This window comes from Callithrix jacchus, chromosome 1 (assembly GCF_049354715.1).
Source record: "Callithrix jacchus isolate 240 chromosome 1, calJac240_pri, whole genome shotgun sequence".
NCBI lineage: Eukaryota > Metazoa > Chordata > Mammalia > Primates > Cebidae > Callithrix > Callithrix jacchus.
The window spans coordinates 36,343,437-36,356,098 of NC_133502.1; the positions used below are offsets into that span (position 1 = coordinate 36,343,437).

The 12,662-nt window shown below is 38.4% G+C and overlaps 2 pseudogenes; both read right to left on the reverse strand.

Annotated features, from left to right (window-relative positions):
* Window positions 1–4,526: 4,526 nt before the first annotated feature.
* On the reverse strand, window positions 4,527–4,621 carry LOC118148508 (small nucleolar RNA U13; annotated as a pseudogene).
* Window positions 4,622–7,559: 2,938 nt separating this feature from the next.
* On the reverse strand, window positions 7,560–9,084 carry LOC100402520 (T-complex protein 1 subunit epsilon pseudogene; annotated as a pseudogene).
* Between the last annotated feature and the right edge of the window lie 3,578 nt (window positions 9,085–12,662).

Here is a 12,662-nt window from a genome sequence, read left to right on the forward strand (position 1 = left end):
AGAAATAGATTCAAGACCAGTAGAACAGAATAGAGAGCACATAAATTAACTTACAAACTTACAGTAAATCTATCTTTGGCAAAGAGGCCAAGAACACACAGTAGAAGAAGGAAAATCTCGTCAATAAAAGATGTTGGGAAAACTGGACATTCACATGCAAAAGAATAAAATTGGATTCGTGCTTCATACTATATACAAATAGCTACTCAAAATTGACTAAAGATGTGAATGTAAAGCCTGGAACTGTCACTACCTTAAAATGGAGAAAAAGATTTGACATCGACCTGTGCAACAAAATTTTGGCTATTACCCCCAAAGCACAGTCAACAAAAGTAAAAAATACACAAATGGGATTGCATCACACTAAAAGGCTTCTGCGTAGTGAAGGAAACAATCAACAGTGAGGAGACAACATACATAATGGGAGAATGTATTTACCAACCATATATCTGATAAGAGATTCATTTCTAAAATATATAAGAAACTCAAACAACTCAATAGCAAGAAAACAGTAACCTAATTGTAAAATGGGCAGAGTCTGAATGGACATATCTTTAAAGACTTCTGTGGTTTGAATGTTTTTGTTCTCTCCAAAATGTAAGCTGAAGCTTAATTCTCAATGCAACACTATGAAGAGGTGGCCTCTGGGAGGTGATTAAGTCATGAGAGTGGTACCCTATAAATGGATTTAATATCCTTATAAAAGAGATCAAAGTTGAAGGACACACTCTCTTGCTCTTCTATTCCTTCTGCTATATGACAACACAGCATTTGTCCCCTTTAGAGGATGAGGCAAGAAGGTGCTATTTTGAAAGTGGCAACTGATCCCTCACCAGACATACAACTTGCTGGTTACTTGATCTTGAACTTCCCAGTCTCTAGTACTGTGAGAAATAAATTTCTGTTATTTATAAATTACCCATCCAGTGGCATTTTGTTATGGCAGCACAAATGAACTAAAACAAAGACATACAAATCTTACATGTTTTTCATACAAATACAGTCATGTGTTACTCAGATGATTTCATTGTTGTGTGAACATCATAGAGTGTATTTACACAAACCTAGAGGGCATAGCCTACTGCATACCTAGGCTATATGGTATAGTCTATTGCTCCTAGGCTACAAACATGTACAACATGCTATTGTGCTAAATATTGTAGGCAATTGTAACACAATGGTAGGTATTCAATGTAACATAATAAAGTTTTAAATAATGTATTTAAAAACAAATACATTCTAAACACATCTAAACATGAAAAAGGTACAGTAGAAATATTTTTAAAAGGTACACCTGTATAAGACACCTACCATGAGTAGCTCTGAGTGAGTCAGTGAATGAATGTGAATGCCTAGGACATTACTGTCAATTACTGTAGACTGTACACATAGGCTACACAAATTTGTTTTTAAAATTACATCAATAATAAATTAACCTTAGTTTGCTGTGACTTTACATTATAAACTTTACTTTTTGTCATAAACTTTTTAATTTTTTAACCCTTTTTCTTTTCTTGTAATAACACTTAGCTTAAAACACAAACACATTGCCTAGCAGTACAAAAATATTTTCCTTTTATTTTTGTTCTATAAATTTTTTTGTTTTTAATTATTTTCTTTTTTACATTTTAATTTTTTTTTTAAAATGAAGACAGAAAACACACATTAGCCTAGGCCTACACAAGGTCAGGATTATCAATATCACTGTCTTCTACCTCCACATCTTTTCCCACTGGAAGTTCTTCAGGGGCAATAACACACATGAAGCTGTCATCTCCTATGATAACAATGCCTTCTTCTGGAATTTCTCCTGAAGGATCTGCCTGGGGCTGTTCTTCAGTTAAATTCATATATATATATATAAATGGAAAGAGTACACTCTAAAAAGATAGTAAAAATATACTATAGTAAATCCATATACCAGCAACATACTTATTGATTACTATTATCAAGCATGTACTATACATAATTGCATATGCTACTCTTTATATAACTGGCATCTCAGTAGGTTTGTTTATACCACCGTCATCACAGACACGTGAGTAATGTGTTGCACTATGCCTGATGATAGCTATGGGCCATTAAGCAAGAGGGATTTCTCAACTCTGTTGTAATCTCATGGGACTACTGTTATATGTGTGGTTTACTGTTGAGCAAAATATCACGTGGCATGTGACATATGAAAAAATGCTCAACAATGGGAGTTATCAGGAAAATGAAAATTCAAAGCACAATGAGAACCTCCTCACATCTGTTAGAATGGCTAAATCAAAAAGACAAAAGGTCACAAGTGTTGGCAAAGATGTGGAGAAAAGGGAACTCTTGCACACTGTTGGTGGGACTGTAAATTAGTACAGCCATTATGGAAAACACTACAGAGAATTCTTAAAAATTAGAAATGGAACTACTATTTGATCCAACCATATCCTACAGATTATATGTTCAATGGAAATGAAGTCAATGTCAAAGAGATATCTATATTTCCATGTTCAATGCAACATTATTCACTATAGCCAAAATAAAGAATCAACCTATGTATCCTTCAACAAATGGACCAAAAGATATATATGTGATACATATATATATATATATCACACATATATATATGTGATACATATATATATATATATCACACATATATATATGTGATACATATATATATATATCACACATATATATATGTGATACATATATATATATCACACATATATATATGTGATACATATATATATGTATCACACATATATATATGTGTGTGTGTGTGTGTGTGCATATCATATTTTTTGGTCGTTAATATTCTACACAGACACATAACAGAATATTACCAACCCAAAAAGGTGACACACATATATGTATATACATATATTATTCTATTGTGTGTGAAGCTGAATAATATTCCATTGTGTGTGTGAGTGTATATATATATTCCATTGTGTATATATATATATATACACAATATTCCATTGTGTATGTGTGTGTGTGTATGTATACACACATACACACACACACACACAATGAAGGAAATCTGCCATTTTGTGACAACATGGATGAACCTGGAGGACATTAGGCTAAGTAAAATAAACCAGGCACAGAAAGACAAATGCTTCATGATCTCCTTAATGTATGCAATCTGAAAAAAGTAAGTGGTGGTACCAGAGGCCAGATGGAGGGGAAGGAGAGTTATTGTTCTAAAAGTACAGAGTGTCAGTTAGACAGGATGGATAAGCTCTGGAGATCTCTTGTATAGCATAGTGACCACAGCTAATATAATGCATTGTATACTTGAAAATTGCTAAGAAAGCAGATCTTAAATGTTCTCATCACAAACACACAAAAGGGAGATAACTATATGAAGTGATGATTATGTTAATTAGCTTGATTATGGTAATTATTTTATAATGAATACTTATATCAAAACATCATGTTGTTCACCATATTTGCCCATTATTCCTCAGTAAAGCTGGAAAAAGCAAAGACTAGGTATGGTAGAACTGAAGGAAAGGGTATGGAGTTGATAAGCTGTCATGCAGGCCAAATGCCTGGGCCTCTTAGAGAAAAACATCCGGGTGGGATGGGGCAGAGCTGGAAAAGAAGAACTCTAGAATGATTCCTAGCTTCTGGCCTGGACACTGCATAATGCTGGTGTATGTAATGCAAGGATCAAACTGTGGAGGAACGATAATTGTGGATTTGAAATGTTGAATTCGAATTGTCTTTTGGCCTTCTCCGTAGAGAGGTTCAACCAAAGAGCTAACTTTCACTGAGCACTTACTGTGTGCTACATACTGTGTTAAGCATTTTACAGGTATGAATTTTATCTTCGGAAGACTCATAAGAATATCTACTGTCGTCCTAATTTTACATATAAGGAAACTGAGGCTTAGAGTGAAGTTATTTACCTAATGCTGCAGATCTGGCATATGGCTGAGAAGGGACTCAAATTCATATATTTATGATCTTCTACCTATGTCATAATCTCTAAGCTCTATAGAGGCTCTGGAATTGGCAAAGTATCAGTGGTATTTGAGGTTGTAGTTGTGGGTGAGGCTATCAAATTAGAGTATGTGTAGAAGAAATAATAAGCCCAAGGAAAAGCCTCAAGAAACACCAATGTTTAATGCACAGGCTACAAATCAGTGGTCTCCCTTTGCCCACAGATACAATTTGGCTAACATCAATTTTTTTTTTTTTTTGAGTTAGGGTCTTGCCTGGAGTGCAGTGGCATGATGGTGGCTCACTGCGGCCTTGACCTTTCAGGCCCAAGTGATCTTCCTCCCTTAACCTCCTGAGTAGCTGGGACTGCAGGCATGCACCATTACGCCCAGCTAACTTTTGTATTTCTTGTAGAGATGGGGTTTCTCCAGGTTCCCAGGCTGGTCTCGAACTGCTGGGCTCAAGTGATCCTCTTGCCTTGGCCTCCCAAAGTTCTGGGATCACAGGCATGAGCCACCATGCCTGGCTAACACAGTTGGTTTTTTTTTTTTTTTTTTGGGTTTGAGTTTCTGGGTTTTATTTTTTCTTTTTCGCATCAGATGGGTGATGTGATGGTATAACAAGTTTTAAGGAAGGCACATATCATACAATAGCATGAAAACCCAATCGTCATACTTAGGTTTTGGTTTTTTAATTTTTATTTATCTTGAGGCAGGGTCTTACTCTGTCCCTCAAGCTGGAGGGCAGTGGTGCAAACATGGCTCACTGCAGCCTCGACCTCCTGGGCTCCAGCGATCTTCCCACCTCAGCTTCCCAAAGTGCTAGGATTACAGGACTGAGCCACCATGCCTAGCTGTTTCCTATTTTTTGTCTGTAACTTGCTCTTTTTACTCAAAACTATACCTTTGCGGCTGGGCATGCTGGCTCACACCTGTAATCCTCAGCACTTTAGGAGGCCAAGGCAGGTGGATCACTTGAGGTCAGGAGTTCAAGACCAGCCTAGCCAACTGGTATAATGCCTTCTCTACTAAAAATACAAAAATGAGCTGGGCATGGTGGTGCGTGCCTGTAATCCCAGTGACTCGGAAAGCTGAGGCAGGAGAACCACTTGAATCCTGGAGGCGGAGGTTGTAGTGAGCAAAGTTCATACCACTGCATTCCAGACTGGGTGGCAGAGCGAGACTCTGACCCAAAAAAAGAAAAAAGAAACACACACACACACACACACACACACACACACACACACACATACACACACACAATACACATATACATACACACAGTTTTAAAAACTTGAACATGAATGGCTTCTGGAAAGGATAAGGCACTCTGCCACAGTCCCCACCACTTCCTGTTTATCACCTATAGATTTTTTATACGTGTACGTTTCCTCCTGCCCCCTAGAAGCACTAGAACTGCATTCCCTAAAGTGTGGTGGAAAAGACACCCAAGCAGGAAAAGTAAAAGTCAATAAAGTAAATAAAGAAATGCTAGAGAGAATGTGGCTTCATAAGGTTGAAGGAGAGAGTCTTAGGAAAAAAGAGGATAGTGAAGCAAATCAAATGTCCCACGTGGTCCAGCAGGATGAGGGAAGAACAGGATCTCTTGGATACGGCAATCCGATGGTCACTTATAATCTCAGTAAAAGATTTCTGGGTGGGTGGGTGGGTTGATAGTAAAGCCAGTTTATAGTGGGTTGTGAAGTGAAAGCGTATGGAAAAGGTGGAGATAAGTGGCTTAGGGTCCTCATTAAAGAAGCATGGCCACGATGGGAAGGAAATAGCCAGGCAGCTAATAGATGTGTGGTCAGATGGGAATTTTTGCCTTTAGAATGGGAAATGTTTGAGTATGTTTTTATGCTGAGAAATAAGCGACACAGGGATGACCATCTGGGAATACAGGAGAGAGGCAATGATGGGCTCACTAGTGATTTCAGAAGCCATACTGGTACCAGGCATTGCCTTAGGAGACTGAGGGCATAGAAGTGAATGATAGACAAGATGTTTGTTTTCTTGGAGTTAACACTCCATTGGGTGAAGATAGCCAATAAAATAAAGGACAATAGGCATTTCAGAGAAATAAAAAGTAATTTGAGACTTATGTGATGAGAATGGAAGGCCTACATTTTATGTCTTGCTATATAGGAAGGCTTTATATTAGATATTCTTTTCAAAGGGCTGACATTTGAGCTGAGACTTAAATAAAATCAAAGAGCTAGCCATGGAGGCTCTGGGGAAGAGCATTCTAGATAGAATGAAAACTAGTGTATGCATATGGGGTAGACATGAGCTTCGTGTGATTGGGACAAAGAAAGAAGCCACAGTGATTCAAGAACTACATTATGGTGGGAAGTGAGGTCAGGGGACTAGTCAAGGGGTGAGATCACAGTGCCTTGTAGTCCACATTGAGAAGTTTGAATTTGATTTAAGGTGCAAAGGGTGGGTATGGGAGGGCTTGAAGCAGGAGAGCGCTATCAGCTCGAAGGTGAGAGGGGATGGATCCCAATGCAAAGTGAGGGAATGTGCCTCGAACAGGTGTGTTTTTAATTCTTCCACTGAGATGGGGGGAAGCTGGAAAGAACAGGTGAAAGGAGAGACTTTTGTAGGTAGTGTCAGAGGAAGCTTGAGAAATTAATACTTAAAGGCTTCAATTTTTGCACTGGAGGGAGACACAAGCTTATCTGCTAACCGTGAATGGAGAGATTGTGGAGTAGGAGATTGCATTAGTCTGCTCAAGCAGCTATGACAAAATACCACAAACTAGTTGACTTCATCAACAGAAATTTTGTTTCTTATGTCTGCTTACTGGCTCATCTTTCAAGACAGATGAACCAGGAAACAGACATAAAGAGGCCATAGACACTGCACACACAAATGGAAGAGAAGAGGTCTTCTGGAGGCTAGAAGTCAATGATCAAGGTGCCAGCCAGGTCTCTGGCAGATGGTCGCTTTCTTGTGTGTCCACACATGGCAGACAGAGGGAGCTTTGATGTCTCTTCTTCATTCACACTCCAGCCCTATTGTATCAGGGCCCTACCTTATGACCTCATTTGACATTTATCACCTCCTCACAGACAGTATCTCCAAATACAGTCCCATTGGGAGTTAAGGGTTGGGTGGGGCATAAACATTCAGTTCATAATAGGGGTTTGTGAAGCAAAGGGAAACTTTGGGGTATTTGTTGAAGAAATAGGAAAAGGAATGGATTATGAATATGAAGAATACCTTCCATCCCATTGCATTTTCTGTATTAAGGCTAACTCACTTGTATCTCTCCATGAGTCCAAACTTTATGTGACAGGGAAATATTTGGGCCAAGACATTATTACCCTTAATGTGCAATCTTCCATTGATTTAGAAAGCAGGTGGATCCTGGTAACTTTTTCTTTTTTGTTTGTTTAAAGAGATTCCTTTGATATAATGAATACAAAAGCATGTTGAGATAGTACCTCCACAATTACATGGCTTTGAACAAGTGAAACTCTGGGTGCCAAACAGCTACTTTTATTACACCATCTACAGTGTCTGAAATAGGATGTAATAATAAACATAACTGTAGATGCATGACAACACATCCATTTATTTAATCACAGTAGTGGATCTTACTACATAGTATTCTCAATGTCTTCATTCTTCAGATTCTCCCGGCTTACAAATGTTGTCAATCTCCAAGCTCATTCTAACCATTTGTGTTGCAAGAGATATCTTCTGCCTTTTGCCAATCAAGCTTTCTATGACATGCTGTTGCTTCATGTCATTTGTCCCCTTGTGCAAACAGTTGACGCCAACAGCAGGATTTATCTCCTTCACTTGTCTGGCTTGGACTTTGGTCATAGTCTGGATGGGATTCATGCCACTGTTTTCAGACAGGGTTATGGGGATGACCTCCAGCACTTTGTCAAACTCTCTCATGATGTACTGTTCTAAGATGGGCACTTACCCACCTCTTGGCTAACTGCCAGCGTACAGGATATCTCAACAGTCCCTCTTCTGTACACCATGTGATTATAGTGGATGAGGTTCCAGATGACACACAAAGCATAGGGAAGGGATTGTTTCATCTCCTCAATGATCATCTTATTTCCTCTTCTAATAAAAATCGTTACAACTCTGGAGTTCTTACACTGCTCGATGACCAGCACTTTATCTGTAGTTGTCCCAAGTGAGATTTCCTGTACAAGACCAGAAAAGCCCAGCTTCTCAGATGCGAGCTCTGAGAACCTGGGGATGATGCACCCTCCTGCTGCAATGGCAATCAGCTCAATTTCAGGTCCTCCTACCCAGCGAACCGCAGGCCAGTTGTTCTGAAGAAGTAAGTGATTTGCTTCATCATCAAAGCCCCACTGACAAATGGCTAGGTTAGCACCAGTCTCTTTAATTTGTTGAATTATCTCTTCAAATTTCTTCTTTTCATATTTCTGAAGGATTTATAATCTTCTACGGAGGTCATATCCGACTTATGCTTTGTTTTTGGTTTGGGTGGCACAAATGGTCATGTGAAGATTGCAATCTTAGCATCTTCCACTTCTTTCAGTATCTGTGGGTGACTGAAATCCTTGTCCACAATCACCCCCTTAATCAATGTAGTGTCCTCCAGTCTGCTGCCCACTTTGCCTTCTACTTTGATAAGCTCAAAGTCAACATCTCTCTGCTCCATATCTGCTACAGTAAGGAAGGCATTCACAGCAATCTCAGCCATTTGTCAGTGACAACTGTTGACCACTTCAGAGCCCAGCATGGTTTTTGCAGTCCGAATCAGTGGTTTGGTGTCCTTTATGTAAACAAGGATGCTATTGCTGATCTTGTCCAGGTGTTCAGTAGCAACGTGGACAGCCTACTCATAGACATCAGCTACTCTGATTGGGTGAATGCCTTAGTCTAGCAACTGCTGAGCTTCTTCTAACAAGGTGCCAGCCAGGACAACCATTCCTGTGTTTCCATCTCCAATTTCATCATCTTGAGACTTGGACAGTTCCACCATCAGTTTGGCAATCTGATGATCAACATCCGTCATGCTTACGGTGGTGGTGTCATCATTAGTTACAGTTAAATTGCCATCCTTATCCATTATCATCTTATCAAGCCCATTTGGTCCATGGGATGTTCTCATTGTATTTCCTACTGCCTTTACTGCCATTTTATGAGACCTGAGGGCCTCAAGTCCCACAAAATGTGACTTGTAGTTCTGATCCTTGATGATGAGGAAAGGGGCCCAAATTCATCAAAGGCAAGGTGGATGAGATTCCAGATGACACACAAAGCATAGGGAAGGGATTGTTTCATCTCCTCAATGATCATCTTATTTCCCCTGGATGGATGCCATGGTATAGGAACAAAAATTACTTTTCCATTTTTTCTTTATTTGACAGTGGGGAAGGCTGGTTGGCATGACAGCCTGGAGCTGAGTCAGAGCTGAGGTGATTTGCATAAAAAGAAGACAGATATCCTAGAGATGTAGGAAGAAGACAGATGAGCCAGGAAGCAGACATGAGGCCATGAACACTGCATGCACAAAAGGAAGGGAGAGAAGAAGCCCCTATGACTAACAGCCAAAGAGGGACCCAGGCAAGAGCGTAAATGCCTCTGAGTTTGTATGAGTTTCTTTCTGATATGAACATGTGCTTTCTTCTCCATAAGAAATCTTCAACCAACCTTGTAATGCATATTACTGCTATGAGGAATGGCTTTGCTTTTCATGGAGTGAGGAGGCTGGTGAGCTGTTTTAAAATCATTGAATAAAGGAAACCAGAAAGAGAGCCAGGTGTTGGAGAAGAATGTCCACAACCTCAACAAGATAACACACAAAACCAACAAGGGTGCAAAATTTGAATATGATTCTCATGAGGCCCCAAAGGTTTAATTTTGACTAATACTCCTTTTGGAGATTTACTCTACGTTGCAGATAACAGATGCAGATTTTTAAAGTACTTTTATGACTCACATGTCCTTCCCTCCCTATTCTGGCCATCAATGTCTTTCACTACAGCTTTGGTTGCAGGGTTACTGAGTCTGACTCTGCTTATTAACATCTACTGCTGAATATCCCCTGACTATTCTTTACTGAAAACAGATGTGAGACATCATCATGCTTTTTAGAAAACAAAATCAGAACAACTCTAGCCTCTTCTAGCTTTATTCTTTATTCTTTTAGGGTTAAGTAAGCTCATTCAGATTCCTTACTTAATTTCAACTCCCTGGCACCTATAAATGACACCCTGATTAATTGTTTCTACCAGGAGATTTTTTTCCTGGTTGTTTTATATACATAGGATTTTTCTATCACTAGGTTGGGAGAAGGTTGCTCTATACCTCCTTTCTATTCCTTTAGTCTCCATTTTGGTGTAATAACTAGATTGGCTCACTAATCAACTCTCGTGGACTTGATGTTTATATGAATAAATAATAATAATCATTTTGATTCACACAAGTGTTTATGGGATCAGTTGCATCATTGAGATGGCAATTGTGTCTATGTTTTACAAATATTTGACAATTGAGGACTTATTGATAGACACGAGTGATGTGGCTGCTTTATTTTCAAGGTTCTCCCAAAGTGTCAGTGCAGCTCAGGGCTCTGTGTGGGTTTCCATTGCAAGTGATTACAGGAGTGGCATGTGGAGAGTGGACTGGGGGGCAAAATATATGCAGGAAAAGTGGAAATCACCAAGGAAAACAACTGAAGAGGAAATCAATACGAGGTGAAAGGTCAACAAGCCTCCTGCTGTTACTCTGTCAAAATGTATTTAATGGGTTCATTGGATATTTTTCACATTTAAGAAATTGACATGAGGAAGGGTAAGCCTGTAATAACTTTTTATCTCTCACTTACAAAATAGCATTTTTTTTTCTTTTGAGAATTTTACCTCTGATCTCAGTATTGCATTTATGCCCAGGGGTTTGAGGCTTCAACAGAACTATAATGACAAGCTTTCAAAATGGATGAGATAGTTATTTCTTAACTAGTTAATTCTGTAATCACAGCCAAACCAATGTATCAAAGTATAATTTCAAATACTTTTTTAATTAAAGAAAGAAAATATGGAACTTGCTATATCCAAGGGTATAGTTTCTATGTCTGAAAGTCCAAACTCACCATATTTATTAAAAAGATGGTTTATTTATTCTCTTTTCTATCATCTGTACAGTTAGATTGATCTTCAGTTATCTCCTCTTCAAGAAAGAGCAAGAATAACAGATACAAAAAAAAATCAATCAATTTCCAGTGATTAATTTTGGTTGGGGGCTTTAGAAATAAAGCCTCTCTCCATGTAAAATCATATTTGTACTATCTTCTTAAAATATCTATGCTCTCACTTGATGAATGCTTTTCATTTTTTAGACAATTCTGTCATTTTCTTATTAGAAGCTCAGATTTTTGTATTTCTCTAATATCTTTAATCAAAGTACTTTTAGGTACATTAGAAATATTCAGGTTTTTCAATGTTTACTGAGCCACGAAGAGAGATTAAGCATTAAACATTAACATCTGGAAAATTCAGCATGGTAGACTTACGTATGCTGTTTTATCCCTTTTTAAGACTAAGAAATTTATATTCAAGATTTAAATTTCCTTCAGTTTTCCATCCTGAGCATCTGACACCAATTTGGCAAGGTCACACCAGAGTCTTAGATTTCTGTAAAGATCTGCTCCATTAATTTTGGTGAGCAATACTATAGTACTAAAGTATGGCCTGGGGATGTTTCTTAAAATTGTCAAGGCCCCCAGGGATCTAGCACCTTCGTTTGCCATGGGTAATATTAACAGAGCTTAAAATAAGATTATGCACATGAAAGAAGTTTGAATATTGAAAGTACTTTATACAATTTTCCAAGACATGCTGAGATTTTGAAATTTCAAAGAGTTAATATGAAAAGGCACTACAACGATCTAAATGGATATTTTTATACTTTTCATTTCAGAATATTAATCATCAGTCATTTATTAATCAAAGGTTTATTAAATATTTACTATACATAAGCATTTTGCTAGATATTGGTGAAACCAAGATAAAAAGAACATAGTCTCTGCCCTTTAGGAATGTTTAGCCTGCATGAAGCATTAATGTAAACAAAAATTATGTGACAAGTGCAGTGTATTAGTTTTCTATGGCCATGTATCTAGTTGTCACAAACTTAATAGCTTAAAGCAACACACAATTATTATTTCATAGTTTCTGTGGGTCCTGGAGTCTGGGTAGAGCCTAGCTGGGCTCTCTCCCCAGGGTCTCACAAAGCTGCAATCAATATTGGCCAAGGCATAGTCTCATCTAAGCTCAGGGCCCTCTTCCAAACTCACGTAGTTTTGGCACAATTCATTTCCTTAAAGCTGTAAAACTCAAATTGACTTCTTCTTCAAGAGTAGTAGGAGAGAGTCTCTTAGCTTAGGAAAATCCTCCATCCTCTTTTAAGGGTTCTTGATAAATCAGACCCACCGAGGGAAATCTCCCTGTGACTAATTCAAGGTCAATTGATGGGGGCCTTTGATAACATCTGCAAAATCCTTCTATCTTCACCATAAGCATAATCAGGGAATGATATCCCATCATATCCACAAATCCTGCCTACACTGAAGAGGAGAGAGTTATACAAGGGTGTGGTGTCACTTGGCATCATCTTACAATTTTGTGTACCACATTCCTGAAGAGACATATTTCATAAAGCAGTAGGGAATGAATACAGTATGGTTATAGAGAAATAAGGTGAAGAAAAGGCCATGGGCAATGGTTAACT